This window comes from Lissotriton helveticus (assembly GCF_964261635.1).
Source record: "Lissotriton helveticus chromosome 1_1 unlocalized genomic scaffold, aLisHel1.1 SUPER_1_unloc_14, whole genome shotgun sequence".
NCBI lineage: Eukaryota > Metazoa > Chordata > Amphibia > Caudata > Salamandridae > Lissotriton > Lissotriton helveticus.
In genome coordinates this window covers 3,761,830-3,782,693 of record NW_027611653.1, presented here as the reverse complement: position 1 = coordinate 3,782,693, position 20,864 = coordinate 3,761,830, and the positions used below count along the sequence as shown (strand labels likewise).

General features: G+C 42.6%; 1 protein-coding gene across 1 annotated transcript in view; it reads right to left on the bottom strand.

Annotated features, from left to right (window-relative positions):
* LOC144805543 (uncharacterized) overlaps window positions 1-20,864 on the bottom strand; it is a 472,572-nt gene that overhangs the window by 89,583 nt on the left and 362,125 nt on the right.

Below are 20,864 nucleotides of genomic sequence, written 5' to 3'. Positions count from 1 at the left end.
GGAACTTTCTACGGAGCCTGTGAACAACCAGGTCCAAGATGGTTTGACTCTGCGTGCTCACAGGCTTCCAGGAACCTGAGACAGGCCTTGGGTGTTAAGCCCTGAGACCGGGTGGCAGTCAACGGACTACGAAGAGCATATAAGGCTGCTCTAGCAACTCGCGAGTCTGTCCTGAAGGAGGAGGCCTGGATCAATTTGGTGGAGGCTAGTACACTGCGTAATAGCTCAAAGTTCTGGGGCATTATTAACAGCCCATTTCTATCTGGAAATAATGCTAATTTACTGGATGCCCAAATCACAGAGGACGATTGGGTACATAATTTCGAGGGTATATTCCAGTCGGATACCCCTCCAATTGAGGGGCAGGAAAGGGTGGAAGGCAAGTCGGAACTTATTTTCACCATGCAAGAGGTGAGAGGCGGTATTCTGGGTCTCTCTAAAAACAAGGCCCCCGCGCCAGATGGGATCCCACCAGATCTCTACATCGCCCACTTAAAAACCTGGCTGCCTGTCCTCACAGCTGTTATCAATGCTGCAGTCCAGATTGGCCGCACAGATTCTTGGGCTTTATCGATTATAGTCCCGGCATTTAAAAAGAGAGATCGGTACAGTACCTATTGTTATAGGCCCATTTCTCTGCTGGACTCTGTGGTGAAGGTGGTGGGTCGCATGGTACATGACACACTTGCATCATGGGTTGAGGAAAACAACTTTTTATCCGATATCCAAAACGGCATTTGCCCAGGTCGTTCCACTGTGGAACAGTGTTTAAACCTGTACATGGTTCTGAACAAATACACCGTGGCTCGTTCCAGCCCCATATACCTAGCCTTCATGGACCAGTTCTCAGCATTCGACTGTGTCAATAGGTCCAAGCTGAGGCAGTTGATGTCCTCCATTGGCATTGACATTAACATCATTTTATTTCTGAGGGATCTTTACCGTGATAATAATCACTAGGGGATTCATTTACAGGGTAGCATAGTATCCCTCACAATAACTCCAGGAGTCACAGTCCACACAATGTACATGCGTTGTTTCCCCCTAATTCCAACTTAACATGTATCCCCAATCACCTGCCCAAAGCTCTCCCTGCTGATGCCAATGTGGTCCTCCGTCATCCCACAGACCATATTTTTGGCCCCTTTGAAACTGACCCATACTATAAAAATGCTGCAGTTGTAAATACATATCAACTACCATTTGTTGTGTTTGAAACATTTTATTGAATAATAAAACCTAATAAACATAAGCTGATTATTAAAGCAAAACAAAACATCAGTTGCCATACACATAAGAGACAAACGTTGTACATAGAAGTCAACAAACTGTAACACAGAAAAGTTATGTAGAGCACAATTCTTAATTTCGGGCAATCTTTAAAGTTCAACAATAGAAACGTTCATAAAGAACAGGAAAGGAAACAAAGAAGGTGGGATACAGTGGTTTCATTAATGTAATGCTTCCTACATATAGAAAAACAAATACTAATTATTTTCCTTAAGCAATAAAGTCCTCACATTAAAATACTAAGAGAAATATATTGAACAATGAACATTTCAGGTGTAATTAGAATTCAATTTGAATATTTTAACCTCCTCAGCATTATTTGACTCATGATTACAACCTCAATGATTTCTGGAAAGGAACCGCCACATGGGGTTCAAAATCACATCTTTTCCAACAATAGGATTACAATGATAAACTTGAATTTCAATTCAATTTATTGATTTAGGCCTTTTTGGAGATCAACAATTTTAGATAAATTTTAAATCAAGCGCACGATTACCAAAAAGGCGTCCTGGCTCTAGTTGAAACCTGACAGTACGGGATATAAAATACCTAAACATTGGCCTAGCAGTTAGATGAGAGCATTAAACTATGGGCTGAAAAGAAAAGTCTTAAGTTCCTTCCTGAACTCCAATAGTTGAGGCTGACCTCAAGTGATTGGATAGAGTTCCACCATCTGGAAGTGGAGTAGCAGAAACGTCTCCCTCCCCAATGGACACTTTTTATTCTGGGTACACATATCTGCCTAGTATTGCTGGACCATAGAGTACGAGAAGGGGAATATCATTTGAAAATCTTGTAGGAAGCGAGGGCCAACCTGATGCCGTGCCTTATGGGCCCAGCATAAGGCTTTGAATGTAATTCTTTCCCTAATGGGAAGCCGATGGAGGTTTTAAATGGCTATAAAGGCTGAGCAGAATTTGGGGAGGTTCTTCAGCACTCTTGCTGCCACATTTTGGACGGTTTGCAAATTATTGAGAAGACAACTGTGAGCCCATATAAAGTTCAATAAAATATTCCCTTTTAGATACGACAACAGCCAGGATAACACTTTTCCTAAGCTCCATGGGAAGGAAGGGCAAGATTTTCTTTGAACGTTTTAACATAAGGGAACAGGAAGAGGTTACCTGATTGGAGTGATCAATAAAAATGAGTTTTGAGTCAAAGACGACTACCCAGATTTCTAGCCTTCTGGACTGGGAGTGGAAGGGGCTCGAGACAGTGTGGCCACCAAAAGGAGCTCCAGAAGTAGGAATCCTTACCAAATAGCACTAACTCTGTTTTTTCTGCATCCAATGTTAAGAAATGCATCCGCATCCAATTAGCGATGCTAGTCATACTCGTTCTAAAATCTTTTGCCACTTTTTCAGGTTCTGCAGTAACCGATACCACTATTTGGGTATCATTGGCACAAAAGAATGTAGAGAACCAGCAGGATCGAACTAGTCCAATTAATGGAGTGCTGTAGGCATTAGGCAAAGTCAGACTTATTGAAGATCCCCGAAACCCCACAAGGAAGTGAAAATGGGGCAGAGGTAAATTCTTCCAAAGGTACCAATTGCTCTCTGTTTGACAAAAAGAACATGGTCAGTTTGAGAGCAGTACCGTTGATGCTTATACTTTCTAAACGGCTTACCAAAGAGAAATGGTTAACCGTATCAAATGTGTCCGAAAGATCCAATAGGATCAAGCTTGAATTTATCTCCTCTATCCACAATGGATCTGTTCTCTTCAGTTACTGCCGCTAAGGTTGACTCTGTACAGTAGTAGGGTCTACACTCTACTGTTGAGTAGGATTCAGACAGTCAGTATTTTCAAAAAAGGTGGTGATCTCCTGATTCATGGCCTTTTCTTTAATTTCATAAGGAAGTGGAAAGACCAATTTGGATCTGTAGTTCTTTATATCTGAGGGATCGAGGGAAGGAGTCTTTAGAAGTGGCAAAATCGATGCCTTTTTCCAAGCTTCTGGAAAAAAGACGGACTTGAGCACCATTGTAATAACAAAGTGAGATGAGCAGAAATGGTAGCTGAAACTGAATGGAGGGAAAGAATCTGCAGGGCTCCAAATTTCATAGTGTTGATAAGATTAGAGACTTTGTCTTCAGAAAGTGCGGTGAATGTACTCATTACCAGGAAATGGTAAGTTAGTTTATTACCATACGTTACTCCACTGTATCTGTCCCTAAAGATTATCTGGTGTTATCTTAAAATTCAGGAATATTTTATTTACTTTGGAAAAAAGAATTTGGTTAGTTCATCACAGCTTTTTAGCTGGGAGTTGCTAAATGTTTATAAGCAAATGATGAAAGTGATTTAACTGTGTTTGAACAATAGGCTGTAATTCTTCCTCCAAAATTGTTATTGGTGCCTACATTTTCTTTTACATTTCTTGAGATCATAGGAGTACCATGGCGCGGAAGGTTGCAGACAGATCATTAGACCTCAATCTAAAAGGCCCAACTTGACAAACTGTCTGATAACAATGCGCGAGATGATTAGCCTTGAGTAGCTCAAGATTTTCACTGATCAGAAGTAGCTCTCACTACAGAAAAGGTTGAAGATCCCTGTTGTAAACACTTAATATCCCCAAAATCAAATAATTTGAAAAATGCAAAAAAAAAAAACAGAAATGTGCTACAAAACAAAGAGTTTCCGTTGGGCCAGTCCTGTGAAAGGGGGCTCGTTTTTACACTTGCAATAATTGTCTAGGATAGATAGGACAGGCATGATGCAAATTGTGAAAGGGAGATGGGCACACGTTACTTACACCCTTTTCAAGTGGGAGTTCAAAAATATGGATCCAGCCCACAAGGTTATGAGTTTCCCAGAAGTGTACTGAACCCCAGACCGACCGGAGCCTTAAAGCAGCAAGAGTATTTTGTAGATACCAGACAGCCCAAGAGCTCTAGTACTGTGGAACTGAAAATTCTGGACCCTGCCATTATATGGTACCAAGGCTCCACACTCGTGTCACAAAATATCATCATACCATGACGAATTTGGTATCGACAGACCGGTAATGATCAGGGCATTACACTTGTGCATTTGCGTCGAGATTAAGTGACGAGATCACCCTTAAATCGTAGTTCTCGTCTTGAACCCTTGGGTCCCATCTTGAAAGCGGCATTCATTTTGTGATTGCCCTTACATAGTCAATTAACCAAGGCCTAACTCGGTCTGAAAGGACACGTACACCTTTTCTGACTCCTCTGTGACCTGGGCGAGCTGACTCCCCTGCCTCCAGCCAAACCTGTTCGGGCAGTTCTCATCCCAAATGGCCGAGCAAGATTAGTATCAAGGCGCAACATGTCATAAACCATTCAGCACATTCAAACCATGCTTTTATCATACACACACCTGTCCCTGTTTCTTCTTTATGGCTAGTTTTACGAGAAGGAAGTGCCCGATTTTATTGGGGTTTCATCGATATCTGATGGGAGTTCTGGGCCTTGCTGGGTAATCTATCACAAACTGGACAACCGAAAATATAGACTTGCCGTAGTGGCTTTGCCTTTTCTTTGTTGTAAAAATATGTATATGACCAAACCGTACAACTAGGAATTCTTGCCTGAAGTGTAATATTGTGTATAAAAGGAGAAGCCTGGCTCTGTAAAAACGAGCAGTCTCCTGGGAACCTACAGCCCGTGTTGTTGTACTTCTAGGACCCTTGTTACTTGGTTGCAGCCAATAAAACTCGATCTTTGACATCACCTAGAAGACTCTGTGTTTCTGTGGTCCAGAACAGGAAGAACTCAAGAGGTCTCTGGGTGTTCCCCCTGGCACCACCGGGTTCCTAAAAACCCGGTACATCAGAACCAGCAGAATCTACTCTCCAAGACTTTTACACAAGAACAACAAGCATTGAAAATGCAATAGGTCTCGGATTTATTTGAGTTAGAGCAAATGGCATTGTAAATGGCAATGTCTTTTAGCCATATGTTATGGAGTGTATGCATGTGGTGTGTAGTGGAATTATGTGGCTTGGATTGGAATTGTTAGTTGTGGAATTGTGTGGCGTGAAATTGGTTCATTGCGTACAAACCATTTCAGTATGCCATCTGTGTCCACAATTTTGATGAAGTGCAATTTGTATAAGCAGGTTAGTCAAAAAGTCCACCCAGGTGTGGATATCCGATTATCAAGTAGTTACATTCCTAAAGGCAGGGGAGAGTTCACCCAGTGCAATGCAATAGGTCTCGCATTAAGTTTGAGCTATTGGCATTGCAAAATATTGCAACACCAATTGCAACAAAAGTCTATAAATTGTAGGCCAAAAAAATGTGTATTTATTTTTGTAGCAATGGTGGCATGCTGCGCTTCAGATGAATATGTTTAAAAGTAAAGTGTGCCATACTGCGATTGCTACAATAGTTAATTGTGGATGTGTTAACAAATGATGTGTGCACGGATGGCTGGTGGTGGGTGTGCCTGTAGAAATTGTGCACTGATGGCTGGTGGTGTGTGTGCCTGGTGGAAGTGTGCACTGCCGGCTGGTGCTGTGTGTGCCTGGTGGAAGCGTGCACTGACGGCTGGTGGCGTGTGTGCCTGGTGAAAGCAAGCATTGACGGCTGGTGATGTGTGTGCCAGGTGAAAGCGTGCATGGACGGCTGGTGGTGTGTGCCTGGTGGAACTGTGCACTGACGTGTGGTGGTGTTTGTGCCCGGTGAAAGCGTGCACTGACGGCTGGTGGTATATGTGCCTGGTGAAAACAAGCATTGACGGCTGGTGGTGTGTGTGCCAGGTGAAAGCGTGCATGGACGGCTGGTGGTGTGTGCCTGATGGAACTGTGCACTGACGTGTGGTGGTGTTTGTTCCCGGTGAAAATGTGCACCGCCTAGCGCACCACTCAACCCCCAAAGCCTACATCACCACTCAACCCCGACCGCGTTCAGCACCGCTCAACTTCCAACACCTACAGCACCGCTCAACCCCACTGTGTACAGCACCACTCAACACGCAACGCCTACATCACCACTTAACCTGCCACGCCTACATCACCACTCAATCCCCACCGCGTACAGCACCACTCAACCCGCAACGCCTACATCACCACTCAACCCGCAACGCCTACATCACCACTCAACCCGCAACGCCTACAGCACCACTCAATTCCCACCGCGTACAGCACCACTCAATCCCCACCGCGTATAGCACCACTCAACCCGCAAAGCCTACAGCACCACTCAATCCCCACCACGTACGGCACCACTCAACCCGCAACGCCTACATCACCACTCAACCCGCAACGCCTACAGCACCACTCAATTCCCACCGCGTACAGCACCACTCAATCCCCACCGCGTATAGCACCACTCAACCCGCAAAGCCTACAGCACCACTCAATCCCCACCACGTACGGCACCACTCAACCCGCAACGCCTACATCACCACTCAACTCGCAATGCCTACAGCACTACTCAATCCCTACCGCGTACAGCACCACTGACACTTTGGAGGACACCTGTTCTTTCCTGCCTGAGGGTCTGGACAAAACCAATAAATCACTAGACAGCATCTCTGGGCTGTTATCTTACACTGTGTACACAAAAATGAAAGCGGAATATTGGTTTCTCCGATGCTCTCCAGACCGCCATCTTTAGTTGGGTTACGTTTCAAATGCTGTTGTGCTAAGATCAGAAACATGTTGAGCAAAACAATGAAGAGCAAAAAGATGGCACTGCGAAAGTCACATAATAAGGCACAGGGAGGCTATTCCTAGCTATGATTTGACTGCATTGCCCTCTCTGACTCCAACAGCTTAAACAACATTGCATCACTTGGCTAGCATCAGTCATTGAAGCTCTGCCCTGTATAATGTTAGGTTACAGTGACTCATACAGCACACATTCTGGTATTTTCAATTTAGGGAAACAACGGCTAATCTGTATCGAGAAGTGAACTGCTGTGATCGACAGACAATTAAAACCCAATAGCAAAGAATAACTAAACAGAGAATATATTTTTACGTGTTATATATATATATATATATATATATATATATATTACCTACTGGCGGTCGCCAGTAGGTAGTTATAGTTAGGATCTACTTTCCATAGGAAATCCGCAACATTCTATTGGGAATAACTTTGGCGCCGGTGGACGAATCTTCGCGAATTTCTCAAAGTAGGTGGCCCGCTCCGCTCCGCTCCTTCCCTGAAAATGTGGGGGGGGATTCGTCAAGCGGGGGCCGAGATAAAAGGGGGATCCCAAAACGTATTTTCTCCATTTTACTTTCCATAGGACGGTCGAACTCACTTTTAGCCCGAATGGCTGAATGGATTTCCACCAAACTTGGCAAAATTGTAGGGACTGGTAGCCCGATGTGCCTTTGCTATGTCTCAAGATATATGCTCAAGTGGTTTTTACGAAAATTAACTTTGAAAAAATATATATTGGGCTACATTGGGCTATATATATGTTAGAGCCCAAATGTAGCCCAATGTAGCCCAAAGATGGCCACCAGAGACAAAAAAAAACAAATGTAGCCCAAATATCAGCCATATGTAGCCCAACTATAGCCCAATGACAGAATGTCCCAGAGTGTTCTAAAGAACAACTAGAGCGCTAACAGTCTTACTTATAAAGTGAGACTTATAGTTAGGAATTAGCATTTAAAAAACCTTTGAAATTCACTGAAAAAACCATAGGTTTCACACCAGTTATAGTTAGGAATTAGCATTTAAAAAACCTAAGAAATTCACTGAAAAAACCATAGGTTTCACACCAGTTATAGTTAGGAATTAGCATTTAAAAAACCTATTAAATTCACTGAAAAAACCATAGGTTTCACACCAGTTAGAGTTACCTGGAAATTTTACTGACATAAAACCATTGAAATTCCGACGTTATAGTTAGTTGGACTCACTATAACTTGCGCGCCTGCAATGCACTGCTGATGACGTCACATATTACATCACTCATGACATGGTCAGTGACATCACTCATGACATCACTGATGACACCATCCAGTGAATGTGTGTCTTTCTGAAAAATAAATATGTTTTATATATGTATTTGTAAAGGACGATGGAAGAATAAATGGTTAAATAAGTGTGTAAATGGATGTTTTTTTTATATATATATATGTATATTGAAAAATTGGCGTCTGCTGTGAAGAGTGCTGAAAATAACATGTCACACAAATAGATATATTTTATGAAACACAGATGCCACATTCACAACCACGTGGTGCTCTGATTCCAAAGTCGAAGATAAAAAATAATTAACTACTAAAACGCTTTGTGAATCAACAAACCTGAAGAGTGTTATTTTCAGCTTCGTTATAACTTAAGGAGTTTTTAAAGGTACTGAATTAAAGAAGGCAGGGCACAAGGATATGGGTTCCTTTCTCAACATAGCAAATTGTTGTGTGCCACAAACCCATACAATACCGGGTGGAGGAATTTCCGAAGTACACGCTTAGTAACATTTTCACAGAATGTTTCAAAAAATGACAGGCCAGTAGGCAAGTTTCATGTTCTATGACAGTCCACACCACACTGGATGATGAAAAGATATTTTGAATCGGCACAGGTTTGTTTACAAAAATGTAAATAAACTGATGCCCTGGTCTGGTTTCAGGGACCGAGGAATGCTGACAGACCCCTAAAGGTGAGCAATAGATTAGCAAATCATGGTGGGACCCACGAAACCTGCACCTGCTACACCGAAGACAAGATTCCCATCACTCCTCCCCCCAACCCACCCAGCTCAGTTGGATCCGGACTATTTTGTTACAGCCAGAATTGACAAGTCTCTCATTATTAGCATATATATGCCTTGGTAGAATAAACTAATGTATACACTACTAAATACAATAATACATCTGTAACCATAAAAAGGATATTTAAAATCAGATAGCAGCCCTTCCGTTCATTTGATGTCAACAGGTTCCATAATTCAGAATACAGGTTCAGCCACCTACAAAAGCTTTCAAATACAAAAGGCAACACTTCCGAAGATTACATGACAATATACGGGACAATGGGCGTATGCCTGGGGCAGTGAAGAGTCAGCATAATGTGGGTTACTGTCCCCCGCCCTCCGAACTCACAATCACAGAAATCAGTCCTACGGCGGCAGCTAGCAGCAAACTTGGCCAGGAGCACTCTGGTAGGGAGTATGCCCAAGCAAAAAAGCAGCCAGCAGTCGGAACCGAAAAGAGCCTGGACCCTAGCAAACCAGGAACAGGTACAGTAGTTTTATCTCTGCAGTGGGAGGGGCTATCTTCCAAAACCCACGGGTTCAAATCTAGTCGGGTGGTGCGGACCCTGCAGTGTTTTTGCTATTTCGGTTTCATCCCAGAGTATATATTCCAATTGCACATCAGGCGCGTGACATCCTCTGCAGTGACACTGTACTAGCATGATGTAAAATCTAAAACGCATTTTTAAGTCCTATAACGCACGAGAGAATCTCTCACTTTGAGCGACGGACAGAAGCTGCCACCGAGCACGGCCAGAGTGGAGAAGCTCACACGAGTCAGCCCAAGCCGGGCCTCCGCCTCCCTCCAGCGCAGCAGCTATCTGAACCCATCAAACCTCGTACACTCACAGCAGCTTAATAAACACAGACAGGCAGTAAAAGCCACCATCTTGGCTGCCAGCAGCTGCCATCAAGACAGAACTGTTTGTTTAACCCGGCTGGGACCCCCGAGAGCTCTGACAGCCCGCTTTAGATCAAAGCCACTGCACTCCCTGCACTGCAGCGCAGAACCAGGTCACTGGATGTCCGTGCTTCTGCACCGACCCTCCACACACTGTCCACATCACAGACATCTTAAACAAGCAGCAGTGAAAGCGATCGCTTTCCCGATCGCTATTGTAAAAAAAAAAAAGCGAAGCATATGTCTTCAATTATCTCGGCTGTGTTTGGCAGTGATAATTGAAGATATATGGCCTTTGGTGCGCGTAACAGACACCAATAGGCCATGGGCGGAGCTACGTGACCGCCCATGGCCTATTGCGTGTTCTGTTTTAAAAATACACGCACACAAAGGCCAATGAAAATGAACCTAGGAAATAACACACAGGAGCTAATTTGAATTTCCAGGTCCATTTTCAAAACCCCCGAGAAAAGGACTCTGGCTGCGTGACACTGCTGTGCAGTGTACGCTAGGCCGAAACCTAAAAAGGACTTAGACTAGCCTAGCCCTTTTCCATGTCACCCTACCCCACCCCACAGCGCGGCCAACAACCCCACCACAATAGCCTTGAAAACCACAGCCCCTTTCCCCAAAACACTGCCATCATCTGTTCCCACAAACCACTGGCCCTTTCTGCTTGCCCTAAAGCTACTCCCCCAACACTACAACCTACCCTCAAAACACTACATGGCTACACTGAGATCTCCTTTAGTGAGATGTCCTTCCTGAGTAAAACGTTTCTGGCTTTCCCCTACTGTATAAGGCTTTAGCCCAGTGTAAATTCTCTCATGTGAAGTAACATAGTATTCGAGACTAAACCTTATCTGACATTCAGAACACACATAAGGCTTTTTCCCCCCGTGTGAGTTCGCTCATGTCATGTGAGAAGTAATTTGTAACCAAAACTTTGCTTGCATTTCGAGCACTCATAAGGTTTTTCCCCAGAGTGGGATCTCTCATGAAGCATAACACTGTCTTTCAGATTCAAGCTTTTATGGCATAAGGATTATCTCCAGTGTGGAGTTTCTCATGGTGAGGTATCGTTTTTCTCTGCAGCTGTTCTGGCATTCAGAACACTCATGAGATTTTTGTTCAGTATGGAGCCGCTTATGGTTAGTGAGGCTGTGCAAATTAAATAGGAATTTCTGGCATTCACAACAGAAATTGAACATGAACAAAAATTAAACAAGGCAATAAAATCATTACAAATGGAGAAGCGTCCTGTGAGGAAGGAAATGCGTATCAGTTTGATACAATCGACAATACGGGATGGGGGGAAGCAAGGGGAATTGCAAGCCAGGAAACATTATAGCTGAAACATTAGTAGGAATGTCGGTTCAGGGGGAAGGTGGAGTATCCGAGACGTCTGTGAAGGGAGGTGTACATATTTCACCACAATAGGAGTTCCACTGGCCCCAGACTTTCCCCCATTTTTTGGGTCTGCCGCACGCCACATATACTGTCTTCTCTCTAAACATGCACCAGTCCATATTCACCTTCCATGCCAAGATCGTGGGCGGTCTCTGAGATCCCCACAACTGTGCAATATCTCTCTTGGCAATCATATTCCCGAGGGTCACCCACTGAGTCTGCGCCACATCATAATCAGTCGGCTCCCAAACATTCAACAAACAACGCCTAGCTTCAGGCAACAACGCAACACCCGTGACCTCCTTCATCACAGCATGCACTCGACTCCAGAACCGCACAACTGCCCGGCACTCCCAGTGTATATGGAGGAAAGTGCCCGTTAGGCCGCATCCAAGCTTACACAACCCATCCAAAGAGTATCCCATACGAATCAGGCGAGGACCAGTGACATAAATCCGGTGGAGGACTTTAAGCTGTACGAACCGGAGACAGCACTGAATAATTTTGATGGTGTATTTTCTTATGGCGCTTGTAACCATCTCTACCTCTGAAACTTTTCTGGCATTCAGAGCACTGATAAGGTTTTTCCCCAGTGTGGGTTCTTATATGCTGAGTGAGTCTATTTCTTTTACTGTAACATTTGTGGCATTCAGAACACTGATAAGGTTTTTCCCCAGTGTGGGTTCTTATATGCTGAATGAGACGGCTTTTGTCACTGAAACATTTCTGGCATTCAGAGCACTGATAAGGTTTTTCCCCAGTGTGGGTTCTTATATGATGAATGAGACTGTATTTTAGACTGAAACATTTGTGGCATTCAGAGCACTGATAAGGTTTTTCCCCAGTGTGGGTTCTTATATGATGAATGAGACTGTTTTTTTGACTGAAACATTTGTCGCATTCAGAGCACTGATAACGTTTTACCCTAGTGTGGAATCTGACATGTGCAGTTAGAAGTGATTTAAGTTTGAACTCTTTTGGGCATTCAGAGCACTGGTAAGGTTTTTCCCCAGTGTGGGTTATTGTATGATGAGAAAGGCTTCTTTTGTCTCGGAAACATTTCTGGCATTCAGAGCACTGATAACGGTTTTCCCCAGTGTGGATCTTTATATGATGTGTGAGACTCCTTTTTTCACTGAAACATTTGTGGCATTCAGTGCACTGATAACGGTTTTCCCCAGTGTGGATCTTTATATGATGTGTGAGACTCCTTTTTTCACTGAAACATTTGTGGCATTCAGTGCACTGATAACGGTTTTCCCCAGTGTGGATCTTTATATGATGTGTGAGAATCCTTTTTGTACTGAAACATTTGTGGCATTCAGAGCACTGATAAGGTTTTTCCCCAGTGTGGAATCTCAAATGTTCAGTTAGAAGTGATTTACAATTGAAATGTTTTGGGCATTCAGAGCACTGATAAAGGTTTTCCCCAGAGTGGATTCTTCTATGCAGAGTGAGATTGTGTTTGTAAATGAAAGATTTCTGGCATTCAGAGCACTGGTAAGGTTTATCCCCAGTGTGGGCTCTTCTATGCTGAGTGAGAATGTTTTTTTGACTGAAACATTTCTGGCATTCAGAGCACTGGTAAGGTTTTTTGCCAGAGTGGGTTATTACATGTCGAGAAAGACTTGGTTTGTTCCAAAACCTTTTCTGGCATTCAGAGCACTGATAAGGTTTTTCCCCAGTGTGGGTTCTTATATGATGAATGAGACTGGATTTTAGACTGAAACATTTGTCGCATTCAGAGCACTGATAAGGTTTTTCCCCAGTGTGGATTCCCATATGAACAGTGAGATGAGATTTACGGTTGAAACTTTTTGGGCATTCAGCGCACTGGTAAAGTTTTTCCACAGAGTGGGTTAATGCATGTTGATATAGACTCGGTTTGACTCTAAAGCTTTTCTGGCATTCAGAGCACTGATAAGGTTTTTCCCCAGTGTGGATTCTCATATGCTCAGTGAGATAAGATTTACGCCTGAAACTTTTATGGCATACTTTGCACGGAGAGTGGTTTCCCCCAGTGTGGATTCTCATATGCTCAGTGAGATAAGCTTTACGCCTGAAACTTTTTTGGCATACATTGCACTGAGAGTGGTTTCCCCCAGTGTGCATTCTGTCAAATTCTGTGAGATAAGATTTATAGCTGTATCTTTTTTGGCACAAGTAACTTTTTTCCCCAATTTCAGTTAGTTTGCCTTGATTGAGGCGGGTTTGAACACTGAATTTGTTCTCACAGTCCGTGTTTTTATAAGGTGTATTCCTAGGGTTAATATCTCTATGTTTAGTTTTCTCTTGCTATTATGCCACGGTAAGAGTGAACCTGATTTTAGAGTCTGGCTTGTTTAGATATTGTTCAGCATTTATCTCTAAAAGAAATTGTGTGTAATCTTCTTAACACTTGAATTGAGCAAAATATGTCTGGAAGCAGCCCTGTAACACCTGTTGAAATTGTTCTAGTAGATAATAGTCTTTAGGTAATAGCCTCTCCGGCAGTAAATTATTTTGTGACTGACGTTTTTCTCCAATCTATTTATATAGGTTCTTAGCACTGCAGTAATGAAGTTTTGGTCTGATATTTAATGATTAAACTGATAAGTACCTTTTTGCACTGACGTAAAGGCAGTAACTGAGGGTGTTAGAACATGCACAGTACTATTGTGGATCATCAGTCGCAGAACATCTGTTCCTTTTATCCTTTCTATGTTTGGTGTAAGGTTAAGGTTTGTAGTTCCGAAGGCGAGGATTTATTTACATTACCTATAGCCCAACGGTGCTCATTTAATCCATTTTTATAATTAACAGTTTTACATATCACTCATGCACAGCAGATAATGTTGAGCCGATTTACATAGAATTACAGAACAGTACACAATAAAAAGGAAACAATCTGAGATGGTCATGAACACAATAAAGTGGTGAATTTTTAAGATTTTTCGCCAGAGTGAGCAGAGTGGTCCGTGGTGTTCTATCCAGAGGCAGATAGTCTCAAACTTGTGTAACTGGTTAAAAATGGTTGTTGAACAAAGGTGATTTTTCAATCTTTTGCTTGCCAATGTGTCTTTTCTTTGATGGTATGCAGAAGATACCTTTTGTTATAACTTTCTTTTATGCAGTGTGTGCTTCCTCTCTGGAATTACATGATGCTTTAGATGAACGTTATTCTGTCATGCTGAGGCAATTTGTCTTTCTGATAATATTTCAGATGAGGATGCTGAAGTGGTCTTTCTACACTTTTTCTGATGCTGTGTGCACAGATATGGCTTTGCTCTGGGTTAATGAAATGCAAAATTAGAGATTTCACTTACAGGTATAGTACTTTCCTCGCCACACTTAGATTTTTGGAAATTGTTTAAACGTAGAATGCTGGATGTCCTTCAGTTCTTCAAAATAATCCTTCTTATGGCACTGACATTCAGTTGCTTAGTGCTAAATCTTGCTTTCTTCGTCCGTAATTTCATTCACCTATAGTATTAAAATTAAATAGTTAATACATGAACATTTCTAAAAATATAATTCACAAGCCAAATCAATGCAGAATTTTGAAAATGTTGAGCTGTTCTTCAGACAGTGCAGAGTGTAGAATGGTAGCATGAGAGTACTTGGATGTAGGAGTGAGGATTTGTAGAATTGTCAACATTTTATTAAGCTCACAAAGGATACATGTACCCTATGGAGTTGTAACATAGAATCCCAAAGGCAGATATTAAAGTCATATGGACTGGCACCAAACAGATATTAAAAAAAGATATACTATTAATTTATTTGTAATGCAGATTTCTGGTAAAGGAATGACTCCTCTACGGACAACAGGCGTTTTCCCCTGCCCTGAGTTACCACCTACTTGTATCTGGTATCCTGACTTTTGAGTTTTGGCCTCTGCCTCAAGCAAATCTATTGTGTGCTGCGAGGACTATGCCTAGACCAATCCCTCAAATATGGTCCAGAGTATGAATCAAGGGCAATGAAATGAAGCCGTACTTTCATGTGTTCATTTTATTCCACCTGATTATCAGTTGTTAGGTTTTTCTGCACCTGGATTTACTGGGTGCAGAAAACCAGGACACAGTTTTTTTCCAGACAGAAAAATTAGACTGCAAAGACGCATAAGACTCTGGGTGCAGCAGAAGCAGCCAAGACTTATGCTGTGTTTTTTTTACTAACTGGGGTAAACACACAATTCTTCCCTCTGTTGGTGTTCACAGTCATTATCGGCCTGTGATTCGCCATTGAGTGCAAAGCGTACAGAGTAGAGCTGAGGGGCCGAGCTGAGGAGGAGTTGACGAGCAAGCGGAGCGGAGCCTGGGACGACTGCCCGCGTTTGTTTTATGACCCGTTCCCGCTCCCGAAGGTTTCTTCCGCTTCATCTGCGTCCTGTTATACGGGCGCTTTAAGTTCTACGGATCTGCTGTGGGGGCAGGAACGGCCGCTGCCGGCACAGCGGCCGCTGCAGAGGTCAAAGGAGCCTTTGCCTGCGGTGCTGCTGGTGCGGCGGCTGTAGCAGGGCACAGAGGAGAACAGAGGAGCACAGAGGAGCCTTGGCCTGCCGCCTGATTTTACGTATTTACTAAGAATTGAGCAGAGCAGACAGAGTTGAGCCGAGGAGTGGAGGGAAGTGCCCACATCTGCCGTCTGTAGTGGGACTAGCTCTGGATTCCGCTCTTGCTCCTGAACGATTGCCAGCATTCTACCTTGTACTCTTGTCAGCGATGAATAGCAACGAACAAGCAATGAACAGTGAGTGGTGAGTGACAAGTGGCAAGAGGTGTGTGGCGTGTGGCGAGTAGCTAAGATTGATCGGTCCCTAAGTCGCTGAGCCATTGGAGTCTGTAATAAGTCTGTAATACAAAATCTGAGAAATTATGGAAAGAGGAAAGTAACAATAGACTTTGACCCTCTTGAAGCACCCCTCGGCCCCTGAATTACTCCGCATGCCTAGACTACAGCCCTACCCGGTGCCCGGATGTTAATCAATCGGTTAATTAATTAATTAATTAATTAAGTAACCAGCAGCACCGGCGGATTCTGTACGGAGGTGTGCTTTTTGGGTGTTTTCCCCTGGAGGTGTTTGGTGGTGTTTTTGTCCTATGGTCTTGTCACTGGCCCGTTTGATTCTCTGAAAGGAGCAAGACTTCTTCACCTTAGAGGGTGTATTATGAGCTCAGGAAAGGAGCGGCCACCTTTCCCTCCTATCAAAAGGAAAAGAAAAATACAACAAACACCAATATTTGTTACGTTTAAAATAAAACAGGCAGGTGACATATAGTCCTTTAAATCATCTAAGGTCCATACATTTGAGAAACTGGGAAAGTCGCTGTCAAAGTTTGATTTTATGAAAGATCCAACTGTTGCTATGCTAACATTGCTAACTAACCCATGTGTTCTTCAAACTCCAATTAAACCACTGAGTAGAACAAATATTATATCCCCTAAGCAAGGAGCAAGTGAACCAGACCACCCTGAGTCTGAAGCTGAAGTCGAACGAATGTCAAATTCAACTAAGGACCAAGTCAACCATTGGAGTCAAATAACGGACCTAGAGATGTTAACTATTCCACATACTGGTCGTTCACAACAAGAGGACGCAAAATGCATGAATCTAACAATGGGAGATACTCAGCAATTACTACCAACTAGGCAGCCAATGCCAATAGAAGTGCAAGTAAAAATCAGAACAGCTAACGGGATAGGGAAACCATCTAATTTGGGCCAAATAAATCAACCAGGGCAAGAAGCTCCAAATGAACTAAATGGTGGGGTGAAAAGCATTAGGGAAGCCAATACCCCACTGCAATCGGATCTTGCTCTGTCTAAGATAAATTCAGTTAAGAAACAGGACCAGCCGAAATTTAATCAAAATAACGGATCTCAAATTAATAAGGATGAATACAACAGCAACCCAGAAACTCTGCAGCATTGGAGTACTCCGTATCTAAAAGACGTTTTGAATAGTAGTCCACTATTCATTAATTCTTGTGACAAGGGACATGATTTTCAAGGACCACAAAAAGAGGAGTATAAGGACCTATCATTCATATATGGGCAACACCATAGCCCAGGTACTCAGGTACCAGGAAGTGGGAACGCAGGAGCAATTTGGGATTTATTCTTCAAAACCTCACAATTAACTCTGGAAGCTTTAACATATCAGTCCAACAAAAAGGAGGTCCAAATAGATCTCGAGCGCTATGGCATCCTCTGTTACCGGAATTGAGCAGAAGATAACAACGCAAAATAATCTAATAGTAAGGGCGCAATCTCAGCCAATATCTACGTATGCAGAGTGTAGTTGTGCCCCACTAATTAACAAACTGGCTACCAGTCTGGATATTTAAAAAACAATAATTGACGATGTAAAAGTGAATTTTCCTAATGTGGGAATTCAAACCATCAAGACCGACTGCCCCTCTAAAGGTACAATAAAATGTTAAGACAATACTGTTGTTGTTAAAGAAAAAATAGATGATAAAACAAAAGATCGAGAAGTGATAAACCTATGCTCGACACAATCAACAATGACAGACGCATCTCCGGAAGTTCATCTATCAAAAAGACAGAGGAAAAAACAACGGAAAGCAAGAAATAAAGCTTCTAAAAGTATAAAAAATACAAATGCATCAGATATAGTGTGATTGAACACTGGAAATAACCATGACCAAATATCATATCGTGAAGGTGAGGGTAAACAAATGTCTCCAACAAAACCCTTTTACCCTCTATTTAATAAAGATCTACCGGAAGTACAAGCAGTTATGAAAAATAAATGCCTAAACAATCAAGCTGATAGTATAAAAATGATAGAGTATGGGAAAATGCAGTCCTTTGAAATGCTGCAAGTGGAGGAAAGTAATAAACAGGTGGAAAATAAGCCATCACCATTGGAAACAAATAGAGCAAAGAGGGAGAGTATCAGAGGCGATGAAACGAATAGAGATTTGTTGAAAACCTGGAAGGATATTAAATTACCACAAGATCTGGGAACCGAAACTAAGCAGTTACATAAACATAGACAATCATGGTCTCAAACTGTTAGTAATCATAATGGAAGGTTAATTGAGCATGCTCAAGGTGAAAATAGCCTGCAACAAATTAAATTAAATAACCCAGATCAAAAAGAAGGAGTGGTGCAGGTAATTTGTACGCCGGAATTTAAATCTAGGGGTAATAATGAAACAACTTGCAAACATCCGGACCCAACACAAGATGGCAGGAGTATGCAAAGCATGTGCATCTACAGCATGCATGCCTCGAACAGAGGATTAATGGCCCCAAATCCCTGCTATGGTATCTTGTTCTGTTGTGGCTGAGTGTGCCATGTGATGTGGCAGGCTATAGTGCTTGGTGTGATTTGGTCATTTTTGACAAGGTGGAGTGCTGAACGGTTAGGCAAATTTTGATTGTCTTTGTTTTTGGGATCGTGTGTCATAGTGCGGTACCTACCGTATGATGTAAATAAATTACATTGCTAATATACCAAAAGGATGTGGGGTGAGTGTTATTAGGGCCGAAGCCTTGCTGATTATATGCAGAATAACAGGTCTGGGAAGTCACTACTGACTAGAGCAGGTTAGCAGCTGCACAGGCCTTGGGCATTGATCCTATTGAGGATAATATGTGACGGGCCACTAGTGACTGGAGCTGGCTAGCAACACGCTAGCCTCTGGTATTCCTGACAAGCAGGGTAACAGTACATGTCAATATTGACTGGATCTGGTTGGCAATAGAGTTGACCTCTGGTTTTGAATATTTGCAGGATTTACGGTACAGGGGTCACTACTGACTGGAGTTACTTAGCAGGATAATAGGTCTCAGGGAGCCAATACTGAATGAAGCTGGTTAGTATGATCACTAGTCCCAAGGTGCTACTAATGACTCAAGATGGCTAGAATGATAACAGGTCCCAGGGGCCAGTACTAACAGGAGCTGGCTAGTAGGCTTACATACAGGTCCAAAGGGCCACTACTGACTGGAGCTAGCTAAAAGAATAACAGGCCCAAGGGTGGTGGGGTGCGAGTGGCACCAGTGACAGGAGTTGGCTAGAAGCATTGACAACCTTTGGTATTGATTAAGTGCAGGATTCCAGGTCACAGGAGGCACTGCTGAATACGGATGGCTAGCAGCAGTGGTGGCCTCTCGGAAGAAGGAATTGAGAAAGCATAACTGGATATACTGGTTTCTTTAATACCGATAACTGTTTACACATGAATGCCACAACGTGCATTGATATATTACATAACCAAATTACAATATTCTTATATTAATTTGATGTGTCTGTTCGCCTTAATATGCCTGCAAAGTTATATGATTCTATTAGGGCTCAGAACCATTTTATTTAGTGATGTCCATCTGCACACTTTCCTGCATCTTGTAGTAAATTGAATATTGACAAACAGAAGTGTTATTTCCAGAAACAGTGAATTCTGCAGCTTGTCTGTGTATCTTTTATCTGCACCTCACGGATGGATGCTCTCGTCCATTGCAAAGACAATTGTCACTTGTTAGTTTGCTTGGCTTTTTGCTATTTTTGCAATAAATGTATGATAGATGAGTTGGCCTCCAGGTGTGTTGTGTTTTATTTTACATATCATAAGAGATGAAGAGGAAAATGACAGTCCAGTATACACTCATATAAATCAACTCACAGTATACTGTTCTGGAGGTTCAGTCCCACAGACATTATCTCTAACTGAACGCCCTTGGAAGCATGTGTTTTTCAATCCAGTTGCCATCTGATGCGGCGTCCTCGCTATTGGATAAGTCAGTATGTCCTGAATTTTAGGAGGGTTGCCGTATCTAGTGCATTCTGTTAGGCAGTGCTCACCTGTAGTAGTACGATGTTAATAGGCACCTTATCACCTATGAACGGTGCAGGGCTTTGAGTTACAGAGCTCCTCACGCTGTGGGGAAGATTAGGTCATATTTACCCATTTTCCCATATTTGGTCCTGATGAAATACCAACAGATTGCTCCATGACTACACAAGGCATGAAAAACGTTGACCTGAAGTATAGACCCCAGCTTACCAGCAGGTCCATAGGTGATCAACACTTTCACACAGTGATAGGGGCCATTAGCTCCTCAATTTCTCTGCCACTGTTTTTAATCTCAACATGGACCAGGAAGATCGCATTAACTATATTGTGGCAACTGTAGATAGTTGATCTTTTATTCAGACTTCACCAATCTCACATCTTATGACACAACATCCTCTGTCCTACTATGCTCATCCGGCGTACTTATTAAAAGATCTGCGACAAAGTGCCTTCTTCTGGTGGTGTATGAAAAAATGAGCCCAGATTCTGGGTTCGGAGACCTGTCTCGTGTGGTGGCTAACTACAAAATAAAGTCTAAGTGTAGCCAAAAAAGAAAGAAAAATGTCTTTCTTTTTAGTCTTTTAAAGTCCGCCTAAACGAACATAAATCAAACATCCGCACCAAAAATCAAAAATCCAGCATAGCCACACACTTCAACGAGTTCAACCACAACGTGGCACAGTTAAAATTTCTGGTGCTTGAAATTGTCTGTAAAAATGAAGGAAAAGACAATAACAAAACACTTCTCC